Raw genomic sequence first — 17,257 nt, forward strand, 5'->3', positions numbered from 1 at the left:
CTATAACTAGTGTCACAGGAATGGTTCAAAACATAGTCAGTAAGAAGAGTCATACTTCTTGTCCTTAAGTCGGCATTCTGCCGTTTGTATCTAATTCCGATGCAATTTCTGTGTTTCATCGGCAATAAGGTCAGAGGGATACAGTAAACCTGAAGTGAAGCATCGGAATCTATAACTAGTGTCACAGGAATGGTTCAAATCATAGACAGTAGGAAGAGTCAGTCTTCTTGTACTTAAGTCGGCATTGTGCCTTTTCTATTTAATTCCGATGCAATTTCTGTGTTTCATCGTCAATAAGAAGGTCAGAGGGATACAGTAAACCTGAGGTGAAGCATCGGAATCTATAACTGGTATCACAGGAATGGTTAAAAACATAGTCAGTAAGAAGAGTCAGTATTCTTGTACTTAAGTCGGCATTGTGCTTTTTCTATTTAATTCCGATGCAATTTCTGTGTTTCATCGTAAATAAGAAGGTCCAAGGGATACAGTAAACCTGGAGTGAAGCATCGGATTCTATCACTAGGGTCACAGGATTGTTCAAAACATAGACAGTAAGAAGACTCAGTCCTCTTGTACTTAAGTCGACATTGTGCCTTTTCTATTTAATTCCGATGCAATTTCAGTGTTTCATCGTTAATAAGAAGATCAGAGGGATACAATAAACCTGAAGTGAAGCATCGGAATCTATAACTAGTGTCACAGGAATGGTTCAAAACATAGACAGTAAGAAGAGTCAGTCTTCGAGCACTTAAGTCGGCATTGTGCCTTTTGTATATAATTCCGATGCAATTTCTGTGTTTCATCGTCAATAAGAAGGTCCAAGGTATACAGTAAACCTGACGTAAAGCATCGGAATCTATAACTAGTGTCACAGGAATGGTTCAAACTATAATCAGTAAGAAGAGTCAGTCTTCTTGTACTGAAGTCGGCATTGTGCCTTTTCTATTTAATTCCGATGCAATATCTGTGTATCATCGTCAATAAGAAGGTCCAAGGGATACAGTAAACCTGGAGTGAAGCATCGGAATCTATAACAAGTGTCACAGGAAAGGTTCAAAACATGGACAGTAAGAAGAGTCAGTCTTCTTGTACTTAAGTCGGCATTGTGCCTTTTCTATTTAATTCCGATGCAATTTCTGTGTTTCATCGTCAGTAAGGGGGTCAGAGGGATACAGTAAACATAAAGTGTAGCATCGGAATCTATAACTAGTGTCACAGGAATGGTTCAAAACATAGTAAGAAGAGTCAGTCTTCTTGTCCTAAAGTCGGCATTGTGCCTTTTGTATTTAATTCCGATGCAATTTCTGTGTTTCATCGTCAATAAGATGGTCCAAGGGATATAGTAAACCTGGATTGAAGCATCGGAATCTATAACTAGTGTCACAGGAATGGTTCAAAACATAGGCAGTAAGAAGAGTCAGTCTTCAAGTACTTAAGTCGGCATTGTGCCTTTTGTATTTAATTCCGATGCAATTTCAGGGTTTCATCGTCAATAGGAATGTCCAAGGGATACAGCAAACCTGAAGTGAAGTATCGGAATCTATAACTAGTATCACAGGAATGGTTCAAATCATTGTCAATAAAAAGAGTCGGTCTTCATGTACTTAAGTCGGCATTGTGCATTTAGTGTTTAATTCCGTTGCAATTTCTGTGTTTCATCGTCAATAAGGTCAGAGGGATACAGTAAACCTGAAGTGAAGCATCGGAATCTATAACTAGTGTCACAGGAATGGTTCAAAACATAGTCAGTAAGAAGAGTCAGCCTTCTTGTCCTTAAGTCGGCATTGTGCGTTTTGTATTTAATTCCGATGCAATTTCAGTGATTCATCGTCAATAAGAAGGTCCAAGGGATACAGTAAACCTGAAGTGAAGCATCGGACTCTATAACAAGTGTCACAGAAATGGTTCAATACATAGACAGTAGGAAGAGTCAGTCATCTCATACTTAAGTCGGCATTGTGCCTTTTGTATTTAATTCCCTATGCAATTTCTGTGTTTCATCGTCGATAAGAAGGTCCAAGGGAAACAGTAAACCCGAAGTGAAGCATCGGAATCTATAACTAGTGTCTCAGGAATGGTTCCACACATAGACTGTACGAAGAGTCAGTCTTCTTGTACTTAAGTCGGCATTGTGGCTTTTGTATTTAATTCTGATACAATTTCAGTGTTTCATCGTCAATAAGAACGTCAGAGGGATACAGTAAACCTGAAGTGAAGCATCGGAATCTATAACTAGTGTCACAGGAATGGTTCAAAACATAGTCAGTAAGAAGTGTCAGTCTTCTTGTCCTTAAGTCGGTATTGTGCCTTTTGTATTTAATTCCGATGCAATTTCTGTGTTTCATCGTCAATAAGAAGGTCCAAGGTATACAGAAACCTGAAGTGAAGCATCGGAATCTATACCTAGTGTCACAGGAATGGTTCAAAACATAGTCAGTAAGAAGATTCAGTCTTCTTGACCTTAAGTCGGCATTGTGCCCTTTGTATTTATTTCCGATGCAATTTCTGTTTTTCATCGTCAATAAGTAGGTCCAAGGGATAGAGTAAACCTGGAGTGAAGCACCGAAATCTATAACTAGAGTCACAGTAATGGATCAAAGCATAGACAGTAAGAAGAGTCGGTCTTCTTGTACTTAAGTCGGCATTGTGCCTTTTGTATTTAATTCCGATGCAATTTCTGTGTGTCATCGTCAATAAGAAGGTCCAAGGAATACAGTAAACATGAAGTGAAGCATCGGAATCTATAACTAGTGTCTCTGGAATAGTTCAAAAGATAGACAGGAAGAAGAGTCAGTCTTCTTGTACGTAAGTCGGCATTGTGCCTTTTGTATTTAATTCTGATTCAATTTCCGAGTTTCATCGTCTATAAGAACGTCAGAGGGATACAGTAAACCTGAAGTGAAGCATCGGAATCAATAACTAGTGTCACAGGAATGGTTCAAACATAGTCAGTAAGAAGAGTCAGTCTTCTTGTCCTTAAGTCGGCATTGTGCCTTTTGTATTTAATTCCGATGCAATTTCTGTGTTTCATCGGCAATAAAGTCAGAGGGATACAGTAAACCTGAAGTGAAGCATCGGAATCTATAACTAGTGTCACAGGAATGGTTCAAAACATAGTCAGTAAGAAGAGTCAGTCTTCTTGTCCTTAAGTCGACATTGTGCGTTTTGTATTTAATTCCGATGCAATGTCTGTGATTCATCGTCAATAAGAAGGTCCAAGGGATACAGTAAACCTGAAGTGAAGCATCGGACTCTATAACAAGTGTCACAGAAATGGTTCAACACATAGACAGTAGGAAGAGTCAGTCATTTCATACTTAAGTCGGCATTGTGCCTTTTGTATTTAATTCCCTATGCAATTTCTGTGTTTCATCGTCGATAAGAAGGTCCAAGGGAAACAGTAAACCCGAAGTGAAGCATCGGAATCTATAACTAGTGTCACAGGAATGGTTCCACACATAGACTGTACGAAGATTCAGTCTTCTTGTACTTATGTCGGCATTGTGGCTTTTGTATTTAATTCCGATGCAATTTCAGTGTTTCATCGTCAATAACAACGTCAGAGGGATACAGTAAACCTGAAGTGAAGCATCGGAATCTATAACTAGTGTCACATTAATGGTTCAAAACATAGTCAGTAAGAAGAGTCAGACTTCTTGTCCTTAAGTCGGCATAGTGCCTTTTGTATTTAATTCCGATGCAATTTCTGTGTTTCATCGTCAATAAGATGGTCAGAGGGATACAGTATACCTGAAGTGAAGCATCGGAATCTATAACTAGTGTCACAGGAATGGTTCAAAACATAGACAGTAGGAAGAGTCAGTCTTCTTGTAATTAAGTCGGCATTGTGCCTTTTCTATTTAATTCCGATGCAATTTCTGTGTTTCATCGTCAATAAGAACGTCAGAGGGATACAGTAAACCTGAAGTGAACCATCTGAATCCAATACTAGTGTCACAGGAGTGGTTCAAATCATTGTCAGTAAGAAGATTCAGTCTTCTTGTACTTAAGTCGGCATTGTGCTTTTTCTATTTAATTCCGATGCAAATTCTGTGTTTCATCGTCAATAATAAAGTTCAAGGGATACAGTAAACCTGGAGTGAAGCATCGAAATCTAAAACTAGGGCCACAGGAATGGTTCAAAACATACACAGTAAGAAGAGTCAGTCTTCGTGTACTTAAGTCGGCATTTTGCCTTTTGTATTTAAATCCGATGCAATTTCTGTGTTTCATCGTCAATACGAAGGTCCAAGGGATACAGTAAACCTGAAGTGAAGCATCGGAATCTATAACTAGTGTCACAGGAATGGTTCCAAACATAGTCAGTAAGAAGAGTCAGTCTTCTTTACCTTAAGTTGGCATTGTGCCTTTTGTATTTAATTCCGATGCAATTTCTGTGTTTCATCGTCAATAAGAAGGTCAGAGGGATACAGTAAACCTGAAGTGAAGCATCGGAATCCACAACTAGTGTCACAGAAATGGTTCAAAACATAGGCAGTTCGAAGAGTCAGTCTTCTTGTACTTAAGTCGGCATTCTGCGTTTTGTATATAATTCCGATGCAATTTCTGTATTTCATCGTCAATAAGAAGGTCCAAGATATACAGAAACCTGAAGTGAAGCATCGGAATCTATAATTAGTGTCACAGGAATGGATCAAAACATAGACAGGAAGAAGAGTCAGTCTTCGTGTACTTAAGTCGGCATTTTGCCTTTTGTATTTAATTCCGATGCAATTTCTGTGTGTCATCGTCAATAAGAAGGTCCAAGGGATACAGTAAACATGAAGTGAAGCATCGGAATCTATAACTAGTGTCACTGGAATAGTTCAAAATATAGACAGGATGAAGAGTCAGTCTTCTTGCACGTAAGTCGGCATTGTGCCTTTTGTATTTAATTCTGATGCAATTTCCGAGTTTCATCGTCAATAAGAACGTCAGAGGGATACAGTAAACCTGAAGTGAAGCATCGGAATCAATAACTAGTGTCACAGGAATGGTTCAAACATAGTCAGTAAGAAGAGTCAGTCTACTTGTCCTTAAGTCGGCATTGTGCCTTTTGTATTTAATTCCGATGCAATTTCTGTGTTTCATCGGCAATAAAGTCAGAGGGATACAGTAAACCAGAAGTGAAGCATCGGAATCTATAACTAGTGTCACAGGAATGGTTCAAAACATAGTCAGTAAGAAGAGTCAGTCTTCTTGTCCTTAAGTCGGCATTGTGCCTTTTGTATTTAATTCCGATGCAATTTCTATGATTCATCGTCAATAAGAAGGTCCAAGGGATACAGTAAACCTGAAGTGAAGCATCGGACTCTATAACAAGTGTCACAGAAATGGTTCAAAACATAGACAGTAGGATGAGTCAGTCATCTCATACTTAAGTCGGCATTGTGCCTTTTGTATTTAATTCCCTATGCAATTTCTGTGTTTCATCGTCGATAAGATGGTCCAAGGGAAACAGTAAACCCGAAGTGAAGCATCGGAATCTATAACTAGTGTCACAGGAATGGTTCCACACATAGACTGTACGAAGAATCAGTCTTCTTGTACTTATGTCGGCATTGTGGCTTTTGTATTTAATTCCGATGCAATTTCAGTGTTTCATCGTCAATAAGAACGTCAGAGGGATACAGTAAACCTGAAGTGAAGCATCGGAATCTATAACTAGTGTCACATTAATGGTTCAAAATATAGTCAGTAAGAAGAGTCAGACTTCTTGTCCTTAAGTCGGCATAGTGCCTTTTGTATTTAATTCCGATGCAATTTCTGTGTTTCATCGTCAATAAGATGGTCAGAGGGATACAGTAGACCTGAAGTGTAGCATCGGAATCTATAACTAGTGTCACAGGAATGGTTCAAAACATAGACAGTAGGAAGAGTCAGTCTTCTTGTAATTAAGTCGGCAATGTGCCTTTTCTATTTAATTCCGATGCAATTTCTGTGTTTCATCGTCAATAAGAACGTCAGAGGGATACAGTAAACCTGAGGTGAAGCGTCGGAATATATAACTAGTGTCACAGGAATGGTTCAAAACATAGTCAGGAAGAAGAGTCAGTCTTCTTGTACTTAAGTCGGCAGTGTTCCTTTTGTATTTAATTCCGATGCAATTTCTGTGTATCATCGTCAAAAAGAAGGTCCAAGGGATACAGTAAACCTGGAGTGTAGCATAGGAATCTATAACTAGTGTCACAGGAATGGTTCAAAACATAGACAGTACGAAGAAACAGTCTTCTTGTACTTAAGTCGGCATTGTGCCTTTTGTATTTAATTCCGATGCAATTTCCGTGTTTCATCGTCAATAAGAAAGTCCAAGGGAAACAGTAAACCCGAAGTGAAGCATCGGAATCTATAACTAGTGTCGCAGGAATGGTTCCACACATAGACAGTACGAAGAAACAATCTTCTTTTACTTAAGTCGGCATTGTGGCTTTTGTATTTAATTACGATGCAATTTCAGTGTTTCATCGTCAATAAGAACGTCAGAGGGATACAGTAAACCTGAAGTGAAGCATTGGAATCTATAACTAGTGTCACAGGAATGGTTCAAAACATAGTCAGTAAGAAGAGTCAGACTTCTTGTCCTTAAGTCGGCATTGTGCCTTTTGTATTAAATTCCGATGCAGTTTCTGTGTTTCATCGCCAATAAGGTCAGAGGGATACAGTAAACCTGAAGTGAAGCATCGGAATCTATAACAAGTGTCACAGGAATGGTTCAAAACATAGGCAGTAGGAAGAGTCAGTCTTCTTGTACTTAAGTCGGCATTGTGCCTTTTGTATATCATTCCGATGCAATTTCTGTGTTTCATCGTGAATAAGAAGGTCCAAGGGATACAGTAAACCTGGAGTGAAGCATCGGAATCTATAACAAGTGTTACAGGAAAGGTTCAAAACATAGTCAGTAAGAAGAGTCAGTCTTCTTGTACTTAAGTCGGCATTGTGCCTTTTCTATTTAATTCCGATGCAATATCTGTGTTTCATCGTCAATAAGAAGGTCCAAGGGATACAGTAAACCTGGAGTGAAGCATCGGAATCTATAACAAGTGATACAGGAAACGTTCAAATCCTAGACAGTACGAAGAGTCAGTCTACTTGTACTTACGTCGGCATTGTGCCTTTTCTATTTAATTCCGATACAATTTCTGTGTTTTATCGTCAATAAGAAGGTCAGAGGGATCCAGTAAACCTGAGGTGAAGCATCGGAATCTATAACTAGTGTCACAGGAAATGTTCAAATCATAGTCAGGAAGAAGAGTCAGTCTTCGTGTACTTAAGTCGGCATTGTGCCTTTTGTATTAAATTCCGATGCAATTTCTGTGTTTCATCGTCAATAAGAAGGTCCAAGGGATACAGTAAACCTGGAGTGTAGCATTGGAATCTATAATTAGTGTCACAGGAATGGTTCAAAACATAGTCAGTAAGAAGAATCAGTCTTCTTGTACTTAAGTCGGCATTGTGACTTTTCTATTTAATTCCGATGCAATTTCTGTGTTTCATCGTCAATAAGAAGGTCCAAGGGATACAGTAAACCTGGGGAGGAGCATCGGAATCTATAACTAGTGTCAATGGAATTTTTCAAAACATAGACAGTAAGAAGAGTCAGTCTTCTTGTACTTAAGTCGGCATTGTGCCTTTTGTATTTAATTCCGATGCAATTTCTGTGTGTCATCGTCAATAAGAAGGTCCAAGGGATACAGTAAACATGAAGTGAAGCATCGGAATCTATAACTAGTGTCACTGGAATAGTTCAAAGTACAGACAGGAAGAAGAGTCTGTCTTCTTGTACGTAAGTCGGCATTGTGCCTTTTGTATTTAATTCCGATGCAATTTCCGAGTTTCATCGTCAATAAGAACGTCAGAGGGATACAGTAAACCTGAAGTGAAGCATCGGAATCAATAACTAGTGTCACAGGAATGGTTCAAACATAGTCAGTAAGAAGAGTCAGTCTTCTTGTCCTTAAGTCAGCATTGTGCCTTTTGTATTTAATTCCGATGCAATATCTGTGTTTCATCGGCAATAAAGTCAGAGGGGTACAGTAAACCTGAAGTGAAGCATCGGAATCTATAACTAGTGTCACAGGGATGGTTCAAAACATAGTCAGTAAGAAGAACCAGTCTTCTTGTCCTTAAGTCGGCATTGTGCCTTTTGTATTTAATTCCAATGCAATTTCAGTTTTTCATCGTCAATAAGAACGTCAGAGGGATACAGTAAACCTGAAGTGAAGCATCGGAATCTATTACTAGTGTCACATTAATGGTTCAAAACATAGTCAGTAAGAAGAGTCAGACTTCTTGTCCTTAAGTCGGCATAGTGCCTTTTGTCTTTAGTTCCGATGCAATTTCTGTGTTTCATCGTCAATAAGATGGTCAGAGGGATACAGTATACCTGAAGTGAAGCATCGGAATCTGTAACTAGTGTCACAGGAATGGTTCAAAACATAGACAGTAGGAAGTGTCAGACTTCTTGTCCTTAAGACGGCATAGTGCCTTTTGTCTTTAATTCCGATGCAATTTCTGTGTTTCATCGTCAATAAGATGGTCAGAGGGATACAGTATACCTGAAGTGAAGCATCGGAATCTATAACTAGTGTCACAGGAATGGTTCAAAACATAGACAGTAGGAAGAGTCAGTCTTCTTCTACGTAAGTTGGCATTGTGCCTCTTGTATTTAATTCCGATGCAATTTCTGTGTTTCATCGTCAATAAGAAGGTCCAAGGTATACAGCAAACCTGAAGCGAAGCATCGGAATCTATAACTAGTGTCACAGGAGTGGTACAAAGCACAGTCAGTAAGAAGAGTCAGTCTTCTTGTACTTAAGTCGGCATTGTGCTTTTTCTATTTAATTCCGATGCAATTTCTGCCTTTCATCGTCAATAAGAAAGTCCAAGGGATACAGTACACCTGGAGTGAAGCATCGAAATCTAAAACTAGGGCCACAGGAATGGTTCAAAACATACACAGTAGGAAGAGTCAGTCCTCTCGTACCTAAGTCGACATTGTGCCTTTTCTATTTAATTCCGATGCAATTTCAGTGTTTCATCGTCAATAAGAAGGTCAGAGGGATACAATAAACCTGAAGTGAAGCATCGGAATCTATAACTAGTGTCACAGGAATGGTTCAAAACATAGACAGGAAGAAGAGTCAGTCTTTGTGTACTTAAGTCGGCATTTTGCCTTTTGTATTTAAATCCGATGCAATTTCTGTGTTTCATCGTCAATACGAAGGTCCAAGGGATACAGTAAACCTGAAGTGAAGCATCGGAATCTATAACTAGTGTCACAGGAATGGTTCAAACATAGTCAGTAAGAAGAGTCAGTCTTCATGTCCTTAAGTCTGCATTGTGCCTTATGTACTTAATTCCGATGCAATTTCTGTGATTCATCGTCAATAAGAAGGTCCAAGGGATACAGTAAACCTGAAGTTAAGCATCGGACTCTATAACTAGTGTCACAGAAATGGTTCAAAACATAGACAGTAGGAAGAGTCAGTCATCTCATACTTAAGTCGGCATTGTGCATTTTGTATTTAATTCCGATGCAATTTCCGTGTTTCATCGTCAATAAGAAGGTCCAAGGGAAACAGTAAACCCGAAGTGAAGCATCGGAATCTATAACTAGTGTCACAGGAATGGTTCCACACATAGACAGTACGAAGAAACAGTCTTCTTGTACATAAGTCGGCTTTGTGGCTTTTGTATTTAATTCCGATGCAATTTCAGTGTTTAATCGTCAATAAGAACATCAGAGGGATACAGTAAACCTGAAGTGAAGCATCGGAATCTATAACTAGTGTCACAGGAATGGTTCAAAACATAGTCAGTAAGAAGAGTCAGACTTCTTGTCCATAAGTCGGCATTGTGCCTTTTGTATTTAATTCCGATGCAATTTCTGTGTTTCATCGGCAATAAGGTCAGAGGGATACAATAAACCTGAAGTGAAGCATCGGAATCCACAACTAGTGTCACAGGAATGGTTCAAAACATAGGCAGTACGAAGAGTCAGTCTTCTTGTACTTAAGTCGACATTGTGCCTTTTGTATATAATTCCGATGCAATTTCTGTGTTTCATCGTGAATAAGAAGGTCCAAGGTATACAGTAAACCTGACGTAAAGCATCGGAATCTATAACTGGTGTCACAGGAATGGTTCAAACTATAATCAGTAAGAAGAGTCAGTCTTCTTGTACTGAAGTCGGCATTGTGCCTTTTCTATTTAATTCCGATGCAATATCTGTGTTTCATCGTCAATAAGAAGGTCCAAGGGATACAGTTAACCTGGAGTGAAGCATCGGAATCTATAACAAGTGTTACAGGAAAGGTTCAAAACATAGTCAGTAAGAAGAGTCAGTCTTCTTGTACTTAAGTCGGCATTGTGCCTTTACTATTTAATTCCGATGCAATATCTGTGTTTCATCGTCAATAAGAAAGTCCAAGGGATACAGTAAACCTGGAGTGAAGCATCGGAATCTATAACAAGTGATACAGGAAAGGTTCAAATCATAGACACTAAGAAGAGTTAGTCTTCTTGTACTTAAGTCGGCATTGTGCGTTTTGTATAAAATTCCGATGCAATTTCTGTGTTTCATCGTCAATAAGAAGGTCCAAGGTATACAGAAACCTGAAGTGAAGCATCGGAATCTATACCTAGTGTCACAGGAATGGTTCGAAACATAGTCAGTAAGAAGAGTCAGTCTTCGTGTACTTAAGTCGGCATTGTGCCTTTTCTATTAAATTCCTATGCAATTTCTGTGTTTCATCGTCAATAAGAAAGTCAGAGGGATACAGTAAACCTGAAGTGAAGCATCGGAATCTATAACAAGTGTCACAATAAAGGTTCAAAGCATAGACAGTAAGAAGAGTCAGTCTTCTTGTACTTAAGTAGGCATTTTGCCTTTTGAATTTAATTCCGATGCAATTTCTGTGTTTCATCGTCAATAAGCAAGTCAGAGGGATACAGTAAACCTGAAGTGAAGCATCGGAATTTATAACTAGTGTCACAGGAATGGTTCAAAACATAGTCAGTAAGAAGAGTCAGTCTTCTTGTCCTTAAGTCGGCATTGTGCCTTTTCTAATTAATTCCGATGCAATTTCTGTGTTTCATCGGCAATAAGGTCAGAGGGATACAGTAAACCTGAAGTGAAGCATCGGAATCTATAACTAGTGTCACAGGAATGGTTCAAAACATAGTCAGTAAGAAGAGTCAGTCTTCTTGTCCTTAAGTCGGCATTGTGCCTTATGTACTTAATTCCGATGCAATGTCTGTGATTCATCGTCAATAAGAAGGTCCAAGGGATACAGTAAACCTGAAGTGAAGCATCGGACTCTATAACTAGTGACACAGAAATGGTTCAAAACATAGACAGTAGGAAGAGTCAGTCATCTCATACTTAAGTCGGCATTGTGCCTTTTGTATTTAATTCCGATGCAATTTCCGTGTTTCATCGTCAATAAGATGGTCCAAGGGAAACAGTAAACCCGAAGTGAAGCATCGGAATCTATAACTAGTGTCACAGGAATGGTTCCACACATAGACAGTACGAAGAAACAGTCTTCTTGTACTTAAGTCGGCTTTGTGGCTTTTGTATTTAATTCCGATGCAATTTCAGTGTTTCATCGTCAATAAGAACATCAGAGGGATACAGTAAACCTGAATTGAAGCATCGGAATCTATAACTAGTGTCACAGGAATGGTTCAAAACATAGTCAGTAAGAAGAGTCAGACTTCTTGTCCGTAAGTCGGCATTGTGCCTTTTGTATTTAATTCCGATGCAATTTCTGTGTTTCATCGGCAATAAGGTCAGAGGGATACAGTAAACCTGAAGTGAAGCATCGGAATCCACAACTAGTGTCACAGGAATGGTTCAAAACATAGGCAGTACGAAGAGTCAGTCTTCTTGTACTTAAGTCGGCATTGTGCCTTTTGTATATAATTCCGATGCAATTTCTGTGTTTCATCGTGAATAAGAAGGTCCAAGGTATACAGTAAACCTGACGTAAATCATCGGAATCAATAACTGGTGTCACAGGAATGGTTGAAACTATAATCAGTAAGAAGAGTCAGTCATCTTGTACTTAAGTCGGCATTGTGCCTTTTCTATTTAATTCCGATGCAATATCTGTGTTTCATCGTCAATAATAAGGTCCAAGGGATACAGTTAACCCGGAGTGAAGCATCGGAATCTATAACAAGTGTTACAGGAAAGGTTCAAAACATAGTCAGTAAGAAGAGTCAGTCTTCTTGTACTTAAGTCAGCATTTTGCCTTTTGTATTTAATTCCGATGCAATATCTGTGTTTCATCGTCAATAAGAAAGTCCAAGGGATACAGTAAACCTGGAGTGAAGCATCGGAATCTATAACAAGTGATACAGGAAAGGTTCAAAGCATAGACAGTAAGAAGAGTCAGTCTTCTTGTACTTACGTCGGCATTGTGCTTTTTCTATTTAATTCCGATACAATTTCTGTGTTTCATCGTCAATAAGAAGGTCAGAGGGATACAGTAAACCTGAGGTGAAGCATCGGAATCTATAACTAGTGTCACAGGAATGGTTCAAAACATAGTCAGGAAGAAGAGTCAGTCTTCGTGTACTTAAGTCGGCATTGTGCCTTTTGTATTAAATTCCGATGCAATTTCTGTGTTTCATCGTCAATAAGAAGGTCCAAGGGATACAGTAAACCTGGAGTGTAGCATAGGAATCTATAACTAGTGTCACAGGAATGGTTCAAACATATACAGTAAGAAGAGTCAGTCTTCTTCTACTTAAGTCGGCATTGTGCCTTTTGTATTTAATTCCGATGCAATTTCTGTGTTTGATAGTCAATACGAAGGTGAGAGGGATACAGTAAACCTGAAGTGAAGCATCGGAATCCAAAACTAGTGTCACAGGAACGGTTCAAAACATAGACAGTAGGAGGAGTCAGTCTTCTTGTACGTAAGTCGGCATTGTGAATTTTGTATTTAATTCCGATGCAATTTCTGTGTGTCATCGTCAATAAGAAGGTCCAAGGGATGCAGTAAACATGAAGTCAAGCATCGGAATCTATAACTAGTGTCACTGGAATAGTTCAAAATATAGACAGGAAAAAGAGTCAGTCTTCTTGTACGTAAGTCGGCATTGTGCCTTTTGTATTTAATTCCGATGCAATTTCCGAGTTTCATCGTCAATAAGAACGTCAGAGGGATACAGTAAACCTGAAGTGAAGCATCGGAATCAATAACTAGTGTCACAGGAATGGTTCAAACATAGTCAGTAAGAAGAGTCAGTCTTCTTGTCCTTAAGTCGGCATTGTGCCTTTTGTATTTAATTCCGATGCAATTTTGTGTTTCATCGGCAATAAAGTCAGAGGGATACAGTAAACCTGAAGTGAAGCATCGGAATCTATAACTAGTGTCACAGGAATGGTTCAAAACAAAGTCAGTAAGAAGAGTCAGTCTTCTTGTCCTTAAGTCGGCATTGTGCCTTTTGTATTCAATTCCGATGCAATTTCTGTGATTCATCGTCAATAAGAAGGTCCAAGGGATACAGTAAACCTGAAGTGAAGCATCGGACTCTATAACAAGTGTCACAGAAATGGTTCAAAACATAGACAGTAGGAAGAGTCAGTCATCTCATACTTAAGTCCGCATTGTGCCTTTTGTATTTAATTCCCTATGCAATTTCTGTGTTTCATCGTCGATAAGCAGGTCCAAGGGAAACAGTAAACCCGAAGTGAAGCATCGGAATCTATAACTAGAGTCACAGGAATGGTTCCACACATAGACTGTACGAAGAATCAGTCTTCTTGTACTTATGTCGGCATTGTGGCTTTTGTATTTAATTCCGATGCAATTTCAGTGTTTCATCGTCAATAAGAACGTCAGAGGGATACAGTAAACCTGAAGTGAAGCATCGGAATCTATAACTAGTGTCACATTAATGGTTCAAAACATAGTCAGTAAGAAGAGTCAGACTTCTTGTACGTAAGTTGGCATTGTGCCTCTTGTATTTAATTCCGATGCAATTTCTGTGTTTCATCGTCAATAAGAAGGTCCAAGGTATGCAGCAAACCTGAAGTGAAGCATCGGAATCTATAACTAGTGTCACAGGAGTGGTTCAAAGCATAGTCAGTAAGAAAAGTCAGTCTTCTTGTACTTAAGTCGGCATTGTGATTTTTCTATATAATTCCGATGCAATTTCTGTGTTTCATCGTCAATAAGAAAGTCCAAGGAATACAGTAAACCTGGAGTGAAGCATCGAAATCTAAAACTAGGGCCACAGGAATGGTTCAAAACATACACAGTAAGAAGAGTCAGTCCTCTTGTAGTTAAGTCGACATTGTGCCTTTTCTATTTAATTCCGATGCAATTTCAGTGTTTCATCGTCAATAAGAAGGTCAGAGGGATACAATAAACCTGAAGTGAAGCATCGGAATATATAAGTAGTGTCACAGGAATGGTTCAAAACATAGACAAGAAGAAGAGTCAGTCTTCGTGTACTTAAGTCGGCATTTTGCCTTTTGTATTTAAATCCGATGCAATTTCTATGTTTCATCGTCAATACGAAGGTCCAAGGGATACAGTAAACCTGAAGTGAAGCATCGGAATCTATAACTAGTGTCACAGGAATGGTTCAAAACATAGTCAGTAAGTACAGTCAGTCTTCTTGTACTTAAGTCGGCATTGTGCCTTTTGTATATAATTCCGATGCAATTTCTGTGTTTCATTGTCAATAAGAAGGTCCAAGGTATACAGAAACTTGAAGTGAAGCATCGGAATCTATACCTAGTGTCACAGGAATGGTTCAAAACATAGTCAGTAAGAAGAGTTAGTCTTCTTTTACTTAAGTCGGCATTGTGCCTTTTCTATTAAATTCCTATGCAATTTCTGTGTTTCATCGTCAATAAGAAGGTCCAAGGGATACAGAAACTTGAAGTGAAGCATCGGAATCTATCACTAGAGTCACAGGAATGGTTCAAAACAAGTAAGAAAAGTCAGTCCTCTTGTACTTAAGTCGACATTGTGCCTTTTCTATTTAATTCCGATGCAATTTCTGTGTTTCATCGTCAATACGAAGGTCAGAGGTATACAATAAAACTGAAGTGAAGCATCGGAATGTATAACAAGTGTCACAATAAAGGTTCAAAGCATAGACAGTAAGAAGAGTCAGTCTTCTTGTACTTAAGTCGGCATTGTGTCTTTTCTATTTAATTCCGATGCAATTTCTGTGTTTCACGTCAATAGGAAGGTCAGAGGGTTACAGTAAACCTGAGGTGAAGCATCGGAATATATAACTAGTGTCACAGGAATGGTTCAAAACATAGACAGGAAGAAGAGTCAGTCTTCTTGTACTTAAGTCGGCAGTGTGCCTTTTGTATTTAATTCCGATGCAATTTCTGTGTATCATCGTCAATAAGAAGGTCCAAGGGATACAGTAAACCTGGAGTGAAGCATAGGAATCTATAACTAGTGTCACAGGAATGGTTCAAAACATAGACAGTAAGAAGGGTCAGTCTTCGTAAACTTAAGTCGGCATTGTGCCTTTTGTATTTAATTCCGATGCAATTTCATTGTTTCATCGTCAATAGGAATGTCCAAGGGATACAGCAAACCCGAAGTGAAGTATCGGAATCTATAACTAGTATCACAGGAATGGTTCAAATCATTGTCAATAAAAAGAGTTGGTCTTCATGCACTTAAGCCGGCGTTGTGCATTTTGTATTTAATTCCGATGCAATTTCTGTGTTTCATCGTCAATAAGATGGTACACGGGATACAGTAAGCCTGAAGTGAAGCGGCGGAATCTCTAACTAGTGTCACAGGAATGGTTCAAAACATAGTCAGTAAGAAGAGTCAGTCGTCTTGTCCTTAAGTCGGCATTGTGCCTTTTGTATTTAATTCCGATGCAATTTCTGTGATTCATCGTCAATAAGAAGGTCCAAGGGATACAGTAAACCTGAAGTGAAGCATCGGACTCTATATCTAGTGTCACAGAAATGGTTCAAAACATAGACAGTAGGAAGAGTCAGTCATCTCATACTTAAGTCGGCATTGTGCCTTTTTTATTTAATTCCGATGCAATTTCTTTGTTTCATCGTCAATAAGGAGGTCCAAGGGAAACAGTAAACCTGAAGTGAAGCATCGGAATCTATAACTAATGTCACAGGAATGGTTCCACACATAGACAGTACGAAGAATCAGTCTTCTTGTACTTAAGTCGGCATTGTGGCTTTTGTATTTAATTCCGAAGCAATTTCTGTGTTTCATCGTCAATAAGAACGTCAGAGGGATACAGTAAACCTGAAGTGAAGCATCGGAATCTATAACTAGTGTCACAGGAATGGTTCAAAACATAGTCAGTAAGAAGAGTCAGAATTCTTGTCCTTAAGTCGGTATTGTGCCTTTTGTATTTAATTCCGATGCAATTTCTGTGTTTCATCGGCAATAAGGTCAGAGCGATACAGTAAACCTGAAGTGAAGCATCGGAATCTATAACTAGTGTCACAGGAATGGTTCAAAACATAGACAGTAGGAAGAGTCAGTCTTCTTGTAATTAAGTCGGCATTGTGCCTTTTGTATTTAATTCCCTATGCAATTTCTGTGTTTCATCGTCGATAAGAAGGTCCAAGGGAGACAGTAAACCCGAAGTGAAGCATCGGAATCTATAACTAGTGTCACAGGAATGATTCCACACATAGCCTGTACGAAGAATCAGTCTTCTTGTACTTATGTCGGCATTGTGGCTTTTGTATTTAATTCCGATGCAATTTCAGTGTTTCATCGTCAATAAGAAGGTCAGAGGGATACAGTAAACCTGAAGTGAAGCATCCGAATCAAAAACTAGTGTCACAGGAATGGTTCAAAACATAGACAGTGGGAAGAGTCAGTCTTCTTGTACGTAAGTCGGCATTGTGCCTCTTGTATTTAATTCCGATGCAAATTCTGTGTTTCATCGTCAATAAGAAGGTCCAAGTTATACAGCAAACCTGAAGTGAAGCATCGGAATCTATAACTAGTGTCACAGGAATGGTTCAAAACATAGTCAGTAAGAAGAGTCAGTCTTCTTGTAGTTAGGTCGGCATTGTGCTTTTACTATTTAATTCCGATGCAATTTCTGTGTTTCATCGTCAATAAGAAGGTCCAAGGGATATAGTAAACCTGGAGTGAAGCATCGGAATCTATCACTAGGGTCACAGGAATGGTTCAAAACATAGACAGTAAGACGAGTCAGTCCTCTTGTACTTAATAAGACATTGTGCCTTTTCTATTTAGTTCCGATGCAATTT

Source organism: Schistocerca serialis, chromosome 9 (genome assembly GCF_023864345.2).
Source record: "Schistocerca serialis cubense isolate TAMUIC-IGC-003099 chromosome 9, iqSchSeri2.2, whole genome shotgun sequence".
Lineage (NCBI taxonomy): Eukaryota > Metazoa > Arthropoda > Insecta > Orthoptera > Acrididae > Schistocerca > Schistocerca serialis.